Genomic DNA, 18331 nt, shown 5'->3' on the forward strand with positions numbered 1-18331 from the left:
TAACCTTGCCCCATACTTGTAGTAATTTTCTGGATCAGAGGTTGGAGTAAGAACTTTAGGCTCAGAGGCTGAAACTTGTCAGTCCCAGAATAGACGACAAATGAACTAGTACTCATCAGGAACATCACACCTTTAGCACTCACACATTCAACATTTGAAATTTCGTACATACTGCATGTAAGCCAAAGGTCCAAAGCATGTGATAATTTGTAATTTTGCCACAGCACGATGTGACTAGGAAGTTCATGTGTAGGACTGACTTAGCTTGTCAAGGAGGCTTCAGAAAAGATCACAGTATTTGCTGACAGATTTTGAAGGGATGTCTGTACTGCACCTCTCCCCTCCCCAGAGGATCTCAGGAAAGTGATGAGCAGTGTGGTTGGTGATATATCCCCCTACGCCCACTCTGGTTTTTTATCTGTAGCAGCCACCTCCGTCCCTATTCAGTTATTGTCCCTTATACATAGCAATCACTGTTTAAAGATGTGTCTGTGAAAATATGTATTATCATTTCTGTGGGACCAATCTCTTATGATTCTGTCAAAGATATGGGCTTGGATTAACAGCTGAATATCAGTTCTTAACCTTGAGATCATAACAAGACTGAGGAATGTAGAAAGCCTGGATGTTTTGTGCAGAATTCTGTATGTGTGTGCATATATACATCTATATTAGGAGTGTATATACATCTATACATTATTGTCATTTGTTTTGTAGGTGACTGTGACTTGGTCACAAATGATAAAAAAAATTTTAGAAACACGGTTTTAGATGGAGCATAGCTAATTTCCGTTAGTCTGTTGGCTTATACCTGCTGTTGAACATGGAATGGGGCTGAGGTTGGAGAAAGACTAGCCATGCAGTTGGGATCTGTCTGGTGTTCAGTGGAGTTGAATTATAGAGCATGTGCAAGGGAACAGTGCGGAGAACAGTCACTATCAACTCCTCTCCAGCCTCTCTGTTCTTCCCTCTATAGAATAAGCTCTTTAAGGTGAAGAATATGTATTTTACCCCTAGCACTTGACACAGTGCCTGGAACAAAGGGGACTTAAATAAGTGTTTGTGAACTGAATTATTACCATTTACCATTTTATCCATGGGTTCACTAGTCCTGAGCAACCATATCATTTAGTATATTTTGATTCTCAAGAACCTCTCTTTGGCAAATAATGAGGACTTGGCTTAGAACCCTTCCTTAGCTGCTTATGTTTTTGCTTTTGGTTAGTTTCTGAAACAGAAGCAAGAAGGTATTGAGCAAAGTCAAGGTGTAAAAGGGAGTCAGCTGGGATGAGAGTAAGAGATACAGCATGGAGAGGAAAAGATACATGAAGTGACATGATGGGGCAAGAGGAAAGGATGGAGGACCAGCCTGGAGATTGGTGGCTGAAGACAGTGAGCAGGGGATGGGGAAGCAGAATGCTATGGCAGTTTCCAAAGGAGGAAGCTTTGCATCTCTGTCTAGAAGCAACTCCAGGATGGGGCTTGGCAGCATGAAGAAAATGATCATGTTCTGCTTCAGAGGACTGCTGAGGAAGTGGTTTCACCAGGCAAAGTCAGTTTTCATTTAAATCAGAGTGGCAGAATCAATACTAGAAGAAATTCCTGAATTTGTGAAAGAATTTCAGAACATTCTTGAAAATAGTGGAAAAGGAAGGGTTGGAGGCATTTAGGAAGGGATATACTCTTAAAGGATAAAGGATGCCCAAAGAGGGAAAAAAACATGGCAAAAGACAATTGATCCAAGAAATTTTATTAACTTGACCCGTTTGGATATGAAGAAATGAGAAAGTGCAAAGAAAAGAGGAATATTGAGCAAAAGTTTCAAAACAGCTTTGCTGCAATGATGGGCCCTTGCTCCCAGTCCTGCTTCAGGTGGAAGTCCCCACCATGATCAGTACTCTCCAGTCTGGAGGTCCAGGATGTTGGGGTTTCAATAGGACAGGGTTCCTTTCCCAGCTGACCAAAGCCTGACAAACTCAAACTTCTAGCCACTGTAGAACTTAAATGGTTTTAAATATTGGTTTAAATACATTTTATAAATAACAAGTCATTCTAAATTACATTATAAGAAATAAAATATAAATGCTCATATTGGAGGAAAAAATGGCAACCCACTCCAGTTGCCTGGAAAATTCCAGTATCTTGCCTGGAAAATCCCATGGACAGAGGAACCTGGCAGGCTACAGTCCATGGGGTCCCAAAGAGTTAGCCACAACTGAGCACATCAATACATTAAAGCACATATAAAGAAACATAAACAGGCAGGTGCAAATTGGTGCCTCATTTACTTCAGTTATTTCAATCCATAAATAAAGATTAGCTTTCAATTCTGCTTTAATTTCTCTTGCCAGAGATGGCTCTGGTGATGATTCTAGCTAGCTTGCAGCTTTGAATGCAAAGACTGTGTCATATTCATCTTTGATTTCTAATCTCCATTCCTCTTTCCCTCAAAGCCTAGAGTCATGCATAATGACTCAGCACATTTTACAGGATTCATTAATGTTAGGATATATATATATATATATATATGTATATATATATATATGTATGTATGTATGTATGTATATGTAGGAGAAGGAAATAGCAACCCACTCCAGTACTCTTGCCTGGAAAATTACATGGATGGAGGAGTCTGGTAGGCTACAGTCCATGGGGTCTCAAAGAGTTGGACACAACTGAGCAACTTCACTTTCTTTCTTTCTATAGTTTCTTTTGGAGAAGGAAATGGCAGCTCACTCCAGTGTTCTTGCCCAGAGAATACCATGGATGGAGGGGCCTGGTGGGCTGCAGTCTCTGGGGTTGCAAAGAGTCGGACACGACTAAGCAACTAACACACACACACACACACACATATATATATATTTGTTCCCTAAGAGCCATTAAGGGAAAGAATTTCTAGGGAAATGGTTTCTTATTCCAGTGAACTCCTCTCCAAAGTGGAATATCTGTCATATTTTAGTCCTGTGCTAGGTGATAGGTATACAAAGATGGAAAAGACACCTTCCACATTCCTCATCTCAAGAAGGGAGACAGACCTGTAAAGGAAACATCACTTACCCTGAGATGAATGCCATTGTAGAGCTTCTGTGTGGCACACAAGTGGCCTGAGGAGGGAGACTAAGTCTGTGCACAGTGTTCTACGGAAGAACACCCACTCTGCTAAAGGATTTTCAAGAATGGATGGAGTTTTGCCAGGCAAGCAGTGGTGTTGTAGACAGCTATTAATGGCTCAGTCAGCGAAATGTTCTTAATTAAGACAGTGGTTTCCACCCTCTCCTCAAACTCTGTAAGCAGTTTTAAGTAGAAGACATTTGTATTCGAATAGAAATGTATGTTGGTTTCCTCATATGACTTGAGGAGGTTCTGGTTTGGTTATAGCTACTTCTGCAGCTTTCTTATGCTGAGAAAGATTGAAGGCAAAAGGAGAAGGGAGCAGCAGAGGATGAGATGGTTAGATAGCATCACTGACTCAATGGACCTGAGTTTAGTCAAACTCCAGAAGATAGTAGAGGACAGAGGAGCCTGGCAGGCTACAATCCATGAGGTCTCAAAGCGTAGGGCATGACTTAGCAACTGAAAAACTTCTGCAGCATCTCTTCCAAATCTCTGTAGTATCTCCACACCTAAGAGCACAAAACATAAAACAAACCTTTTGCAGACTGCTGCCCATGACTACAGCCATCCTTCGTGGGTCATACCACCACACTTTATTTAGAGCTGCTTCTACATGCTGTTAAAACCCAAGATGGTGCACCCTACTCCAGATTACCCCACTTCTTCTCTCTGTACAGGACTTCTGTCTCTCCTGCTGTTCTTCATCCTTCACACACATCATGGTAAGGATTGCTTCAAGGGCATCTTAGGTTGTCTGAGAAAAATCCTTCCCCACGTTGTTTATTTTCAATAGGTCTTATAAGCTAGTGAGATAGTTTTTGAAACCAGAGGCTTCCAATAAAGGTGTCACAAAGTGAAATGCAAGAATGACAAAGTGAATGGCAAAATGATTGTGTGGAAAGATAAATGGAGGCCATAGGAGAGAAACCAGTACTCATGGCAGTGTGGGGGGACTTTGATGAGGGGCTAGATGAGAGTGAAATGTCTATAGAAAGATAAAGACTTAGGAGGCATGTTAAAGACTGATGGGGAAAAAAAGAAGAGTCCTTGAACTTGCCTTATTCATGGACCAAGATAAGTTGTAAACTTAGTTTTCCATCTGATAATTGTAAAAGATTTTTCAACACAGACTTTGACTTGCTACGTTTTGAGAATTTTGGGGAAAGTTCTTACTAAACAAAGTATACATGCAAATCCCTGTGCTTGTATCCCCTCTCCCTACCTCTTTCCTGTAGTTCAGATGGTAAGAATCCACCTGCAGTGCAGAAGGCCCAGGTTCGATCCCTGGGTAGAGAAGATACTCTGAAGAAGGGAATGGCAATCCACTCCATTATTCTTGCCTGAAGAAGCGCATGGACAGAGGAGCCTGGCAGGGGTGGCAAAGAGTCAGACATGACTGAGAGACTAACACTGCTACTACTACCTCCTAAAACAAGTCTCCACGGACTTGGTTATGGATTCAACATTTTCTGCAGCCTATTTTCATAGGAAAGACTTGTAATGCAGACTGGCAGAGGAGTGTGCCTGTACTGGCATTAGTGAAATGCATGTGCAGATGAAAAAATATTCCTTTAATAATATGTTCTTTTATCTGTACACTCTCCTAACCAAGCCTGGAATTTGTGTAGCTTTGCTTCATTGCATAAGGTACATTTATTGGAATCAAACCTGATTGAAATATATTTCAACCACAAGAAAAACAGTTAAGCTAGAAATTTTTGTAATTGCTGAATTATCCCAACTCCCTCAAGTCTTTTTATATTTGCCAGCTGTAGGTGATGGTTTGTAGTTACAAATGAAACCCTAGTGCCATCAAACTGTCCATTTGGGCAGATTTGTATTCTAAATATTTGAGAAGGTGCTATAGTTTCAAGAGAGAGAGTAAATGGAAGTGAAGCAGGTATTTATAATGCCTTTGATCTTCTTTTACGATGAGAGCATGATCTGAAGCAGACCTTCATGGGAGAATGTGCTGTATTGTTCAAGATCTTCACCTTTTCATGAGTAAACAGCACTGTCTTAGTGTACCTAAGCATTGGACTCAAGAAGTTTTGATGGATTCAATGATACAGAAAGCTAGGGGGAAATTAGCTGTAACTAAGCTGTGGAAGTAATCCAATTATAAACTGAAAGTGAAAGTCACTCAGTCATGTCCAGCTCTTTGCAACACCATGGACTACACAGTCCATGGAATTCTCCAGGCCAAAATACTGGAGTGGGTAGCCTTTCCCTTTTCCAGGGATCTTCCCAACCTAGGGATCGAACCCAGGTCTCCTGCATTGCAGGCAGATTCTTTAAGCTGAGCTACAGTTCAGTTCATTTCAGTCGCTCAGTTGTGTCCGACTCTTTGCGACCCCATGAATCGCAGCACGCCAGGCCTCCGTGTCCATCACCAACTCCCAGAGTTCATTCAGACTCACGTCCATCGAGTTGGTGATGCCATCCAGCCATCTCATCCTCTGTCGTCCCCTTCACCTCCTGCCCCCAATCCCTCCCAGCATCAGAGTCTTTTCCAATGAGTCAACCCTTCGCATAAGGTGGCCAAAGTACTGGAGTTTCAGCTTTAGCATCATTCCTTCCAAAGAAATCCCAGGGCTGATCTCCTTCAGAATGGACTGGTTGGATCTCCTTGCAGTCCAAGGGACTCTCAAGAGTCTTCTCCAACACCACAGTTCAAAAGCATCAATTCTTCGGCACTCAGCTTTCTTTATAGTCCAACTCTCACATCCATACATGACTACTGGAAAAACCGTAGCCTTGACTAGATGAACCTTCATTGGCAAAGTAATATCTCTGCTTTTTAATATGCTATCTAGGTTGGTCATAACTTTCCTTCCAAGGAGTAAGCGTCTTTTAATTTCATGGCTGCAGTCACCATCTGCAGTGATTTTGGAGCCCCCAAAAATAAAGTCTGACACTGTTTCCACTGTTTCCCCATCCATTTCCCATGAAGTGATGGGACCAGATGCCATGATCTTCTTTTTCTGAATGTTGAGCTTTAAGCCAACTTTTTCACTCTCCTCTTTCCACTTTCATCAAGAGGCTTTTTAGTTCCTGTACACTTTCTGCCATAAGGGTGGTGTCATCTGCATATCTGAGGTTATTGATATTTCTCCTGGCAATCTTGATTCCAGCTTGTGCTTCTTCCAGCCCAGCGTTTCTCATGATGTACTCTGCATATAAGTTAAGGGAAGCCCAATTATAAACTGAAGCAGTCATTATAATCATATTTGTGTCAGTCTTGTATTTGAAATATATATATATTTGAAATATATATTTCAATATATATATATTGAAATATATATTTAAAATATATATTATATTATATATATATAATATATATATAAAATATATATTTCAAATATATATATATTTGCGCGTATATATATATATGCGCAAATATATATATGCTTGTGTGTGTTTTCCAGATTTCTTTTTATCACTTTTGGAATGTGTTATTTAAGTTTGAGTAAGAAACAGTGGATCTCAAAACAGCTGTTGCAGGATTTCCTTGTTGAACTTCTGAACTTTCACAGTTCTAAAGTTTTTAAAGCAGCCTTTTCAATGAATATATTTGCTTGGGAAGCAGCACAGCCATAGGTGTTGGTGTTAGGTTGAAAAGTCAACAAATGCTGATCTTGACATCAGTAATGAGTTTCCTTTTTGATACCTAAATAAGGCTGATCAACCTAGTTGGTCAACTCAGATCTCACAAACAGAACACAATTCCTCTCCTCCTCCCACTTTTTTTTTTTTTTTTTAAGTATAATAGTGTGTTTTAACTGCCTGATATCAGGTTTAGTCAAGGTCACCATATAGTTTTCTAAAATAACAAACAAAACACAAACGAACAATAACAACAAAATCTCAGCAGGTAAAATGTGTAAGTTATGCATTAAAAAAAGATTTTTTTTAAACTATCTTCTCAAATCTAAGTCAAAATCCTGGAAAATCTTAACAATGAACTCTTAATTCTGCTAGTTGTTAATGGTAAGGAGGAAAGGGAATAGCCAGGAAAAAAATCATAGATGAAGATAAAGAGAATGAGGCATGGAGGGAGCATTTTAGTTTTATTTTAAGTAGATTTTTACCTCATGTCATATATTTGTCCCCTGAAAGTTATTCAGAATCGGTATGTGAAGAAAGTACGTAATGTCTCCTTGAGGGTTGCTTCACAAGGGAAGCTTTCCAAATAAATTTGTTCACCCCTTATTTTATCTGTTGAAATTTTTTTTTTATTTTTCTTCAGTGAGGACTACTTGCTGTCCCTTTACTAAGTTATGGGATATTTTGTACCTGGAATAGACCTTAGAAATCTTCTTATCTTTGTTTTACAGATAATAAAGGAGAGGGTCAGGAGATTAGGTGACATCACCAGTCAAAACTATGAGAGAACTTCTGTTGGAACCTTCTCCATTGTTCTCCTTCTGTCTCCTTTGTTTCAGAGCAAAGCTTAATTTTACTATAATACATTAATTTGGTCTGTCTTACTTTTATTAAAACCAGGCAGTATCTCTTGAACACAAGCCAGATGAGGAGAAGGTGTGACTAACTCTGCATGTGTGGAGAGTCAATGGGAATGCACCCATGCAGTGCGTCATCTCATGTATCACAACTGCATGAGACTGTCAGCTGGAATATCACTGACTTCCGGTGTACTGTATTCACTCAGGCTTCCCAGGTGGTACTAGTGGTAAACCGCCTGCCAATGCAGGAGACGGAGGAGACTCAGGTTCCATCCCTGGGTCGGGAAGATGCCCTTGAGGCAGGCACAGCAACCCCCTTCAGTATTCTTGCATGGAGAATCCCATGGACAGAAGAGACTGATGGGCTAAGTCCGTGGGGTCACAAAGAGTTGGACACTACTGAAGCGACTTAGCACATCATTGTGTTGTACAAAATCCAGAATTGTTTAAACTCAGTCTAGTGTTTACCCTATAAGCATTACGGTAACTCCTGTTGTTTAGCAGTGAGTGTATATATATGTATATGTGTGCACATGTACCTCAGAAGCCAAAGCTTTGAGATTAGTTAGTAGATTGATCTACTTTAATTGTGTTCTCAAAAAATAACTTTATCCTAAAATGCAGTTATTAGAGCTCATCTCTAGATTAATGAAATGCTTGACAGTTTTTCACATAAATCCTTTTTTTAAGCTTCATAATATTGTTTGCTCACAACATTTATCTAAAATCAGCAGCAAAGAGACATCACAAGGTAAATATGTTTAGCATGCTTGCCTACAAACTTCAATCTTAGGACATGCGAGTTCTAAATATTCTTGGTTCTTTTTTTGACCCTTAGTTTCACTTTGAACAAGACATTAAGCTTTTTCCCCTTCAATATGCCCACGTATTGGATAGGAATGCCTACAAATTATTTAGGGTTGTCGTGAATATGCCTCTGGTTATACAGAAAATGTTGTGAGATCTTTGAAAGATGGGTGAAGTATATCCAAGATAGTATTAGTCATTGAAACAAAAAAGGAAAAAAAAAAATACTAAGAGCAGCATTCATAAGTCAACAACTGTTTACCATGGTACACAGAAAGAGCACTGAATTAAGAATCAAGAATCCTGGATTCTGCCTCTACCCTTAGCACAGTTAAGTTGAAATGCTTGCCACTTCACCCTTCTGGGTCTCAGTTTCTTAGCTGTAAAACGAGTGGACTAGACTAACCTTTCAGCACCATTCTTTCCAGGGCTTTCTTAATGTTGTCTAGGATTTCTGAAGATCTACACTACTTACTATAACACAGTGCCAATTTCTATTAATATGCATATATATGGATATACAATCTAATATACATTATATATAATATTTGCATTTGTTTTACATATAGAATGAATAAACACATGTATTATTTATATGAAAAATTGCAGGTATATTAAATTGCTAGAACTGAAATATTTTGGGGTGGGATCTATGAAGCCAGCTGAGATATTTCCCATGGCAAGGCATTGCCTAAGGCCTGAAGAAAATGGATTAGGTCAAGCTTCAGTAACGGTGTTTGACTACCAAAATGCATGTTCATCTCATATGTGTGCGTATCAAATACAACTTGTTTTTACTCTAGCACAGATATTCTTGTTCTAAAAAGTCAAAACAAATATTCTGAAATTATGCCCAGAATTTTAATTTTAAAATTTACATGATGTTTATGTATGAGCACCAGGCACGTAACCTGGCATTCAAATCGTCTCTGTATAATTTTTCTATTACTCTCTAAATTTCATGTGCAATTTCAAAAGAAACTTGCAGTTGGCTTTTCAGAATGCAAATCTTGTTATAAAATACACCTGAGCTTTGGAAACATAGCTTCTGGAAACTCGGGCTTCCCTGGTGGCTCAGAGGTTAAAGCGTCTGCCTGCAATGTGGGAGACCCAGGTTCGATCCCTGGGTCGGGAAGATCCCCTGGAGAAGGAAATGGCAACCCACTCCAGTATTCTTGCCTGGAGAATCCCCTGGATGGAGGAGCCTGGTAGACTACAGTCCACGGGGTTGCAGAGTCAGACACGACTGAGCGACTTCACTTCACTTGGAAACATAACTGCAGTTAAAATTTTGTGGGCAAATGGTTTCATATGTGGCTAAAATGCATGGCTGCTGCTGCTGCTAAGTTGCTTCAGTCGTGTCCAACTCTGTGCGACCCCATAGAAGGCAGCCCACCAGGGTCCCCCGTCCCTGCGATTCTCCAGGCAAGAACACTGGAGTGGGTTGCCATTTCCTTCTCCAATGCATGAGAGTGAAAAGTGAAAGTGAACTCGCTCAGTCATGTCCGACTCTTAGCGACCCCATGAACTGCACCCTACCAGGCTCCTCCGTCCATGGGATTTTCCAGGCAAGAGTACTGAAGTGGGGTGCCATTGCCTTCTCCAAAATGCATGGAGAGGGGGGCAAAAATCAAGGCCATATATTTTCACCTGTAAGTCAAAGGAAGCTATCTATAGATTATGAGACATCTCTTTCAGTTCTCATCTGAGAGATGAAAAACTGAGCTATAAAGCTGTTTTTAATTTTGTTTTATAGCTGCAGTTGACTAGGGAGAAGCGATGAGAATGTGGGTAACGTTTTCTTCCAAAAAGTTTTATCAAGAGTGTTAAGTTTATTTGGAGATGTATATCTTAATGAGGCTACATCATGAATACACTTTCCTGTATGAAATCAGTGATTTATGCCCACCATGAACTGCGAAAGGATAGCCTGGTGCCAACACTAGGATCACCCTGGAGAGAGGAGTGTCCCGCCTGGTACATGGCCCCCTCCACACAGCCCGTGAACACTCGCCATCGTGAGCACTGGCGCTAACTAAAGTAAACACCTTTACTTTCCAGCTGCTGCTAATTGGTTTGGGAATATTTATGTAAGTGTTGATTTTAAAGTTAAAAATAGCACAGTGATGTTTAAATCCAGCTCATTCTGGCTGTCAGAAATGCTGCTGTGATCCTGAAAGTGTTGCTAAAAATGTTCGCTTTTTTAAAATTGTACTAATTAAACTTGTCTGTTGTGAGAGCCACATACGATAGGTTCCCTGCTCTGATAGTCAAAGAGGTAAAGGACAAACTTCTTAAAGGTCTTTGCCTGGCTAGCAAGACAAAACCTCCTGCTAAACTGTATTAGGGAGCAAAGGATTGTAATGCGAACAAAAGAAAGAGATCGGGTAAATTTCAACATGGCTTTATTCCTTTATAATGCCACTGATCGTATCTATTTTAACATTAAAATAAATATTATAATCATTTTACCAGTAAGATTAAGGGTAGAGCTTCGCAAACCATTGTGTTTTCTGGAGGCAAGTTTGAGGATTTGAAGTCACATAATTAAAATTTCTCAAGCCTGAAGTTGAAGAAATATAGTGGCTATTCAACACTCATTGTTTATTCCCTAGCTCTTCATCATCAAATTATTTTTGCCCCTTTATTTCCAAATTTAAAAGTCATGATTTTACAGATTTGTCTCAAAGTTATTCAAATAAGCTGTGAGGAAAAAAAAAATATATATATATATAATTTTCAATTTTAAATGTGTGATTTTGTTACTCTTCATTTCATTATATTATTTAGTATAGGAAAAGTCTAAGTGCTCTTAAATCATTGTTTGTTATTCATTTGGTAAGTAAAAAAAAAAATGACTTTATAGACCCTGTCAAGAAATAAGCTGCCTTTGTCTAAGTCTTGAAGCACTGCACCGCTGCGGTGCTGTTGAAGTCAGTTTGAAACTGGCTTTGTTTCCTTATCGGATGCCCTAAGCATCTGTCTGCTGGCCCCATCTCTAGAGAATATGAAAGAATTCTTCCACTGCAATATGTAGAAATGATTTTGGCAAGTGACAAGCACTGCCTGTTAGTTGAGATGATAAACTATAATTACTACCTTCTTGATAGCTGTGGCCAGGCGGAGTTTTTGCTGCTACTTTTAAAATAGTAGAACTCTTGTCTTAGACATATGTCTGTGAATGTTGTTCTTTAAGTCTGTAGTGATTGACGTGATTGCTATAAAACTGTAGTCAGCTCAGAATTACCCTTGAGCAGATTATCACATTGCAATTGGCCCAATATTGCTTTCAAATTCTAACTGACATTTTCATATACTTGGAGCATTAAGTACTTTGTTGACATAAATAAAACCTTTACTTACTAGCTAAGTAGAACTAGAAAAAAGTCCTTTGAACCTCGCAGAATGTTGATTTGAACCGGAAAATATGCTATTTTCTTACCCTGGCATGGGATCAACAAGAAAATTGTAGTTGGAATAGGAGCAAAGAATCAAAAATAGTTAAAACCATATTACAAACATCCCAGTTTTTTCATTGACATTTTGAGGATATATGTTTATATAGAATTACAAAGCCAAAATGAATATTTATTTTAATAACTGCCACTGTTAACTGTTCATAGATTAGACTTCATTTTAAGACGGTAATACTCTCTAAATTGAGCTACAGGTCCAGTGTGATCCTTATCAAAACCCAACTGGCATTTTTGCAAAAAAAAAAAAAGATGATGCTCAGATTCTAAAATTCATATGAAAAGGCAAGACACCCAGAATAGTCAAAACAAACATTTTTTTAAAAAGCCAGAATTTAGTACAAAGCTACAATATGCAAGACTATGTAGTACTAACATAGAATACAGATCAATGGGATAAAATTGAGAGTCCAGAAATCAACCGTGCATTTTTGGTCAAATGAGTTTTGATAAGGGCATTAATACAGCTAATGCTGGCATAACTTAATATCTGCATGCAAAGAAGAAATTGTCTTCCCTACCTCACACCATGTACGAAAATTAACTCAAAATAGTAATAGACCTAAATACAAGAGCTAACACTATAAAACTCTTAGGAAAAACAGGAATAAATCTTTGTGACCTTGAATTAGGCACTATTTCTTAGATACAACACCAAACACAGTAACAGAAAAAAACGTAAATTACACTTCATTAAAATTCTAAACTTTTGTGCTTCAAAGGGGCCATCAAGAAAGTGAAGTCAGAGACCATAGAATGGGAGAAATTTTGGATATCTGGCTTCCCTGGTGGGCCAGATGGTAAAGAATCAGCCTGCAATGGCAGGAGACCCAGATTCCATCACTAGGTTGGGAAGATCCCCTGGAGAAGGGAATAGCAACCCACTCCGATATTCTTGCTTGGAGAATTCCATGGACAGAGGAGCCTGGTGACCTACAGTCCATGGGGTTGCAAAGAATCAGACACAACTGAGTGACTAATATTTCACTTTTGCTTTCTTTTCAAGGAATTTGTACACAGAATATTTAGAAAAATCTTAACAATTCAACAATAAATATACAAATAACTAGGCATTTCCTCAAAGAAGATACACAAATGTCTTACAGTCACATGCAAAGATGCTCACCATCATTTATCATTAGGGAAATGAAACTCATTAGTTTTTAGGTATACACAAACAAAAACTTCAACACCCACTATGATGGCTAATTTTTGTTTAAAGAAAAGCAACGAGTGTTGGCAAGGACTTGGAGAATTTGGAACCCTCAGATATTACTGATGGGAATCCAAAATTGTGCAGATATTTTAGAAATACTATAGCTGTCCTCAAAATGTTAAGCATTTAGTTACTACCTGACCCAGCAATTCCACTCCTCAGTATATACCTGAGAGAAATGAAACATATCAGCATACATAAGAACTTCTCATTCTTAGCATTATTTCAGAGTTGAACACTATTTCAAATGGTCACAGCAACATAATTCATAATCGTAAGCAAGTGTGGAAACAACTGAAATCAATTCAGTTCAATCACTCCTTGTGTCTGACTCTTTGCCACCCCATGGACTGCAGCATGCCAGACTTCCCTGTCCATCACCAATTCCTAGAGCTTGCTCAAACTCATGTCCATCCAGTTGGTGATGCCATCCAACCTTCTCATCTTCTGTCATCCCCTACTTCTCCTGCCTTCAATCTTTCCTAGAATCAGCATCTTTTCCAATGAGTCAGTTCTTTGCATCAGGTGGCCAAAGTACTGGAGCTTCAGCTTCAGCATTAGTCCTTCAATTAATATTCAGGACTGATTTCCTTTAGGATGGGCTGGTTTGATCTCCTTGTAGTCTGAGGGACTCTCAAGAGTCTTTTCCAACACCACAGTTCAAAAGCATCAATTCTTGGGCCCTCAGCTTTCTTTATAGTCCAGCTCTCACTACTGGAAGAACAATAGCTTTGACTATATGGACTTTTGTTGGCAAAGTAATGTCTCTACTTTTTAATATGCTGCCTAAGTTGGTCATAGCTTTTCTTCCAAGGAGCAAGTGTCTTTTAATTTCATGGCTGCAGTCACCATCTACAGTGACTTTGGAGCCGGAAAAAATAAAGTCTCTCACTGTTTCTATTGTTTCCTCATCTATTTGCTCTGAAGTGATGGGACTGGATACCATGATCTTAGTTTTGTGAATGTTGAGTTTTAAGCTAGCTTTTTCACTCTCCTCTTTCACCATCATCAAGAGTCTCTTTAGTTCTTCTTTGCTTTCTGCCATAAGGGTGGTGTCATCTGCATATCTGAGGTTATTGCTATTTCTCCCAGCAATCTTGATTCCAGCTTGTGCTTCATCCAGACCAGAATTTTGCATGATTTACTCTGCATATAAGTTAAATAAGCAGGGTGACAATATACAGACTTGACGTATTCCTTTCCCGATATGGAACCAATCTGTTATTCCATGTCCAGTTCTAGCTGTTGCTTCTTGACCTGCATACAGATTTCTCAGGAGGCAGGTAAGGTGGTCTGGTATTCCCATCTCTTTAAGAATTTTCCACAGTTTGTTGTGATCCACACAGTCAAAGGCTTTGGTGTAGTCAATAAAGCATATGTTTTTCTGGAACTCTCTTGCTTTTTTGATGATCCAACAGGTGTTGGCAATGTGATCTCTGGTTTTTCTGCCTTTTCTAAATCCACCTTGAACATCTGAAAGTTCATGCTTCACATACTGTTGAAGACTGGCTTGGAGAATTTTGAGCATTGCTTTGCTAGCATGAGAGATGAGTGCAACTCAAATGCCCATCGAGTAATGAATGAGTAAACAGAATGTGCTATATACATACAGTGGAATATTACTTAACCAAAAAAGGGGATGAAATATTGATAAATGCCGCAACATGGGAGGGTCTTAAGGACATCATGATAAATGATAGAAGCCACATATCTTATGATAATGTTTATAAAAAATTGTTCAGAACTGGTAAATCCTTAGTGACAGACAGTAGCTTAATGATTGCAATGGGCAAGCAGGAATGATGCGCTATTCTGGCTAATGAGTATGAGGTTATTTTGTGGAATTTTGAAATTACTCTAAAATTAGATATTGGCGATGGTTGCAAAACTCTGTGAATAAGTTTAAAAGGACTGGATTGTACTATTTTCAAAGGGTGAATTTAATGTTATGTACATCATATCTTAATAAAGCTTTTATAAAGAAAAAATAAGTGAAAGTGAAAGTGTTAGTTACTTAGTCGTTTCTGCCTCTTTGTGACCCCATGTACTATAACCTACCAGGCTCCTTGGTCCATGGGATTCTCCAGGCAAAAATACTGGAGTGGGTTGCCATTTCCTTCTCCAGGGGATCTTCCCAACCTAGGGATCCAACCCTGGCCTCCCACATGGCAGGCAGATTTTTTATCTTGGCTCTGAAAACTCCAGTCAAGCCTTTGCTGCTGCTGCTGCTGCTGCCGTGTCACTTCAGTCGTGTCCGACTCTGTGCAACCCCATAGACGGCAGCCCACCAGGCTCCCCCATCCCTGGGATTCTCCAGGCAAGAACACCGGAGTGGGTTGCCATTTCCTTCTCCAATGCATGAAAGTGAAAAGTGAAAGTGAAGTCGCTCAGTCGTGTCTGACTCTTCGCAACCCCATGGACTGCAGCCTATGAGGCTCCTCCACCCATGGGATTTCCCAGGCAAGAGTACTGGAGTGGGGTGCCATTGCCTTCTCCAAGTCAAGTCTTTAGAGGACTGTAATTGCAGCCCAAAGGTCCATCTAGTCAAGGCTATGGTTCTTCCAGTGGTCATGTATGGATGTGAGAGTTGGACTATGAAGAAAGCTGAACACCAAAGAATTGATGCTTTTGAACTGTGGTGTTGGAGAAGACTCTTGAGAGTCCCTTGGACTGCAAGGAGATCCAACCAGTCCATTCTGAAGGAGATCAGCCCTGGGATTTCTTTGGAAGGAATGATGCTGAAGCTGAAACTCCAATACTTTGGCCACCTCATGCGAAGAGTTGACTCATTGGAAAAGAGTCTGATGCTGGGAGGGATTGGGAGCAGGAGGAGAATGGGACGACAGAGGATGAGATGGCTGGATGGCATCACTGACTCGATGGACATGAGGGAGGCCTGGCGTGCTGCGATTCATGGGGTCACAAAGAGTCAGACACGACTGAGTGACTGAACTGAACTGAACTGAATTGTGGCCCTGCTGACACCTAAATTCTACCTCAATGAGAGATTCTACCCCAGAACCACCCAGCCAAGTCAATTCTAAGTCTCTGACAGACACTGTGGGAGATACACAGATAACACCACCCTTTTGGTAGAAAGCTAAGAAGAACTAAAGAGCCTCTTGATGAAAGTGAAAGAGGAGAGTGAGAAGATAAGCTTAAAACTCAACATTCAGAAAACTAAGATCATGGCATCCAGTGCCATCACTTCATGGCCAATAGATAGGGAAACAATGGAAACAGTGAGAGACTTTTTATTTTTTAGGCTCCAAAAGCACTGCAGATGGTGAATACAGCCATGAAATTAAAGGACACTTACTCCTTGGAAGAAAAGCTATGACAAACCTAGACAGTATATTAAAAAGCAGAGACATTACTTTGCCAACAAAGGTATGTCTAGTCAAAGCTATGGTTTTTCCAGTAGTCATGTGTTGATGTGAGAGTTGGACTGTGAAGAAAGCTGAGCGCTGAAGAGTTGATGTGGTATTGGAGAAGACTCTTGAGAGTCCCTTGGACTGCAAGGAGATCCAACCAGTCAATTGAAGGAAATCGATGAAAGGAATTAAAGGAAATTAAATTAAAGTCAATTAAAGTAAATCAGTCCTGAATATTCATTGGAAGGACTGATGCTGAAGCTGAAACTCCAGTACTTTGGTCAGCTGATGTGATGAACTGACTTATTGGAAAAGACCCTGATAGTGGGAAAGATTAAAGGCAGGAGAAGGGGATGACCGAGGATGAGATGGTTGGATGGCATCACTAACTCAATGGATATGAGTTTGAGTCAGCTCTGGGAGTTGGTGATAGACAGGGAAGCCTGGCGTACTGCAGTCCATGGGGTCACAAAGAGTCAGACATGACTGAGTGACTGAACTGAAGTGAACTGATTTTTGAACTTATTGCATATCGTTAGGAAACTAATATAATGTCATTCAACTTATTTCTTCATTAACATTCACTAAATTAATCCTGTGTATTGTGTGCTTAATATAGAGAGGACTAGATACAGCCTCCACCTTTATAGAGCTCCCTCTTGTGATAGATGAGAAAGTTAATGATTTTGACATAAATGCAGCCATCAAATGTTTTGATATGGGCTCTAGTCATATCAAATGATGATATGATATATTTTATTAAATTTTCTACTCAAGTGTTTTGTAACCTCCCCAATCCAGTGTCGTTTCAATGTAAACATATATCAAGCACTTCATAATAAGGTGAAGGTTTGAAAGCTTTCAGAACCATTCATCTTTTAAGATTTGGTGCCTTCAACTAAAATGTGTCCTTTAACTTTTTGGATTTTTTTTTTCCTTTCTTCATGAAGAGGAGAAAGCAAATAAATGTTTAAAAATTTAGTGCAGATCAAATCCTTCACCAAACTCTCAACCCCTAAGTTTGAGATGTTGGTTTTCAATCTAAAAATGAAATACATTTAAAAAAAAAATCAAGTCACAGTGACATACTGCTTGATTTGTGCCTCTATGTCTTGTTTTCTTCCAAATGTTAACCTTATTCCTTTATGTCCAACCTTTTAACTCATCTATTGTGTTTTTTTGATTGAATTGCATTTTTAGACCCATGAATACTCCATGTGATTGTTCACTGAGACTCAAGTCCTTAACACGTGCTATCTGTGGCTGGGATCCTGAAGAGTGGTGTGTCTGCAAAATTACTCTGTTAGAGTTCAGTTCCAAAGCCTAACAGAGAACTAATGTCTTACTTAAATGAAATCCTAAAGTGGGCTGGCTTTCTAGAATCTATTCTCTCCTCTATGTAACATCCAATTCAATTTTGCCACCGTCCTGGAGTGCAGGACCTCTCTCACCTTCTTCCTTCTTTGTAGTAGAAGACTGTTTGTGATTTTAGAAGTTAAATGGTTAATTTTAGTTTCTCTGTGCTAAACAGCATCCTCAGAATGAAAGTCTTAAGACAAATGAGAACTCCAGATTTCTTATCCTTCACTTTTCCTGCTATACTTTTGATAGAAGTGACCTTCCTAGGCAACTGTTTTTTTTTTCATGGATTTTGCTTTTTATTTTGTGCCACTGAGGTGGGTACAAGCAAGTACAGTACATTAAAGCTAATACATCACCCCCTGTCAGTGGCACCTTCCCTTTGGTACCCCTTTTCCTTGCTGATTTAAAACACTCAGTCCCCAGTGCTTATGGTTGAGTAGCAGGAAGCTAAATGATGTATTCCAAAGCTCTTAACATACTGCCTTGTGTAAATGGTCCATGTGAGTATTTCAGAAACCA

At 39.4% G+C, this 18331-nt stretch overlaps 1 protein-coding gene across 7 annotated transcripts in view; it reads left to right on the top strand.

Moving 5' to 3' along the window:
• The window catches only part of PARD3B (par-3 family cell polarity regulator beta), a 1152086-nt gene that overhangs the window by 598953 nt on the left and 534802 nt on the right, over positions 1 to 18331 (top strand). The gene's annotated exons all lie outside the window — the stretch shown is intronic.

The sequence above is a fragment of the Bubalus bubalis genome, chromosome 2, assembly GCF_019923935.1.
Source record: "Bubalus bubalis isolate 160015118507 breed Murrah chromosome 2, NDDB_SH_1, whole genome shotgun sequence".
In the NCBI taxonomy this organism is placed as follows: Eukaryota; Metazoa; Chordata; class Mammalia; order Artiodactyla; family Bovidae; genus Bubalus; species Bubalus bubalis.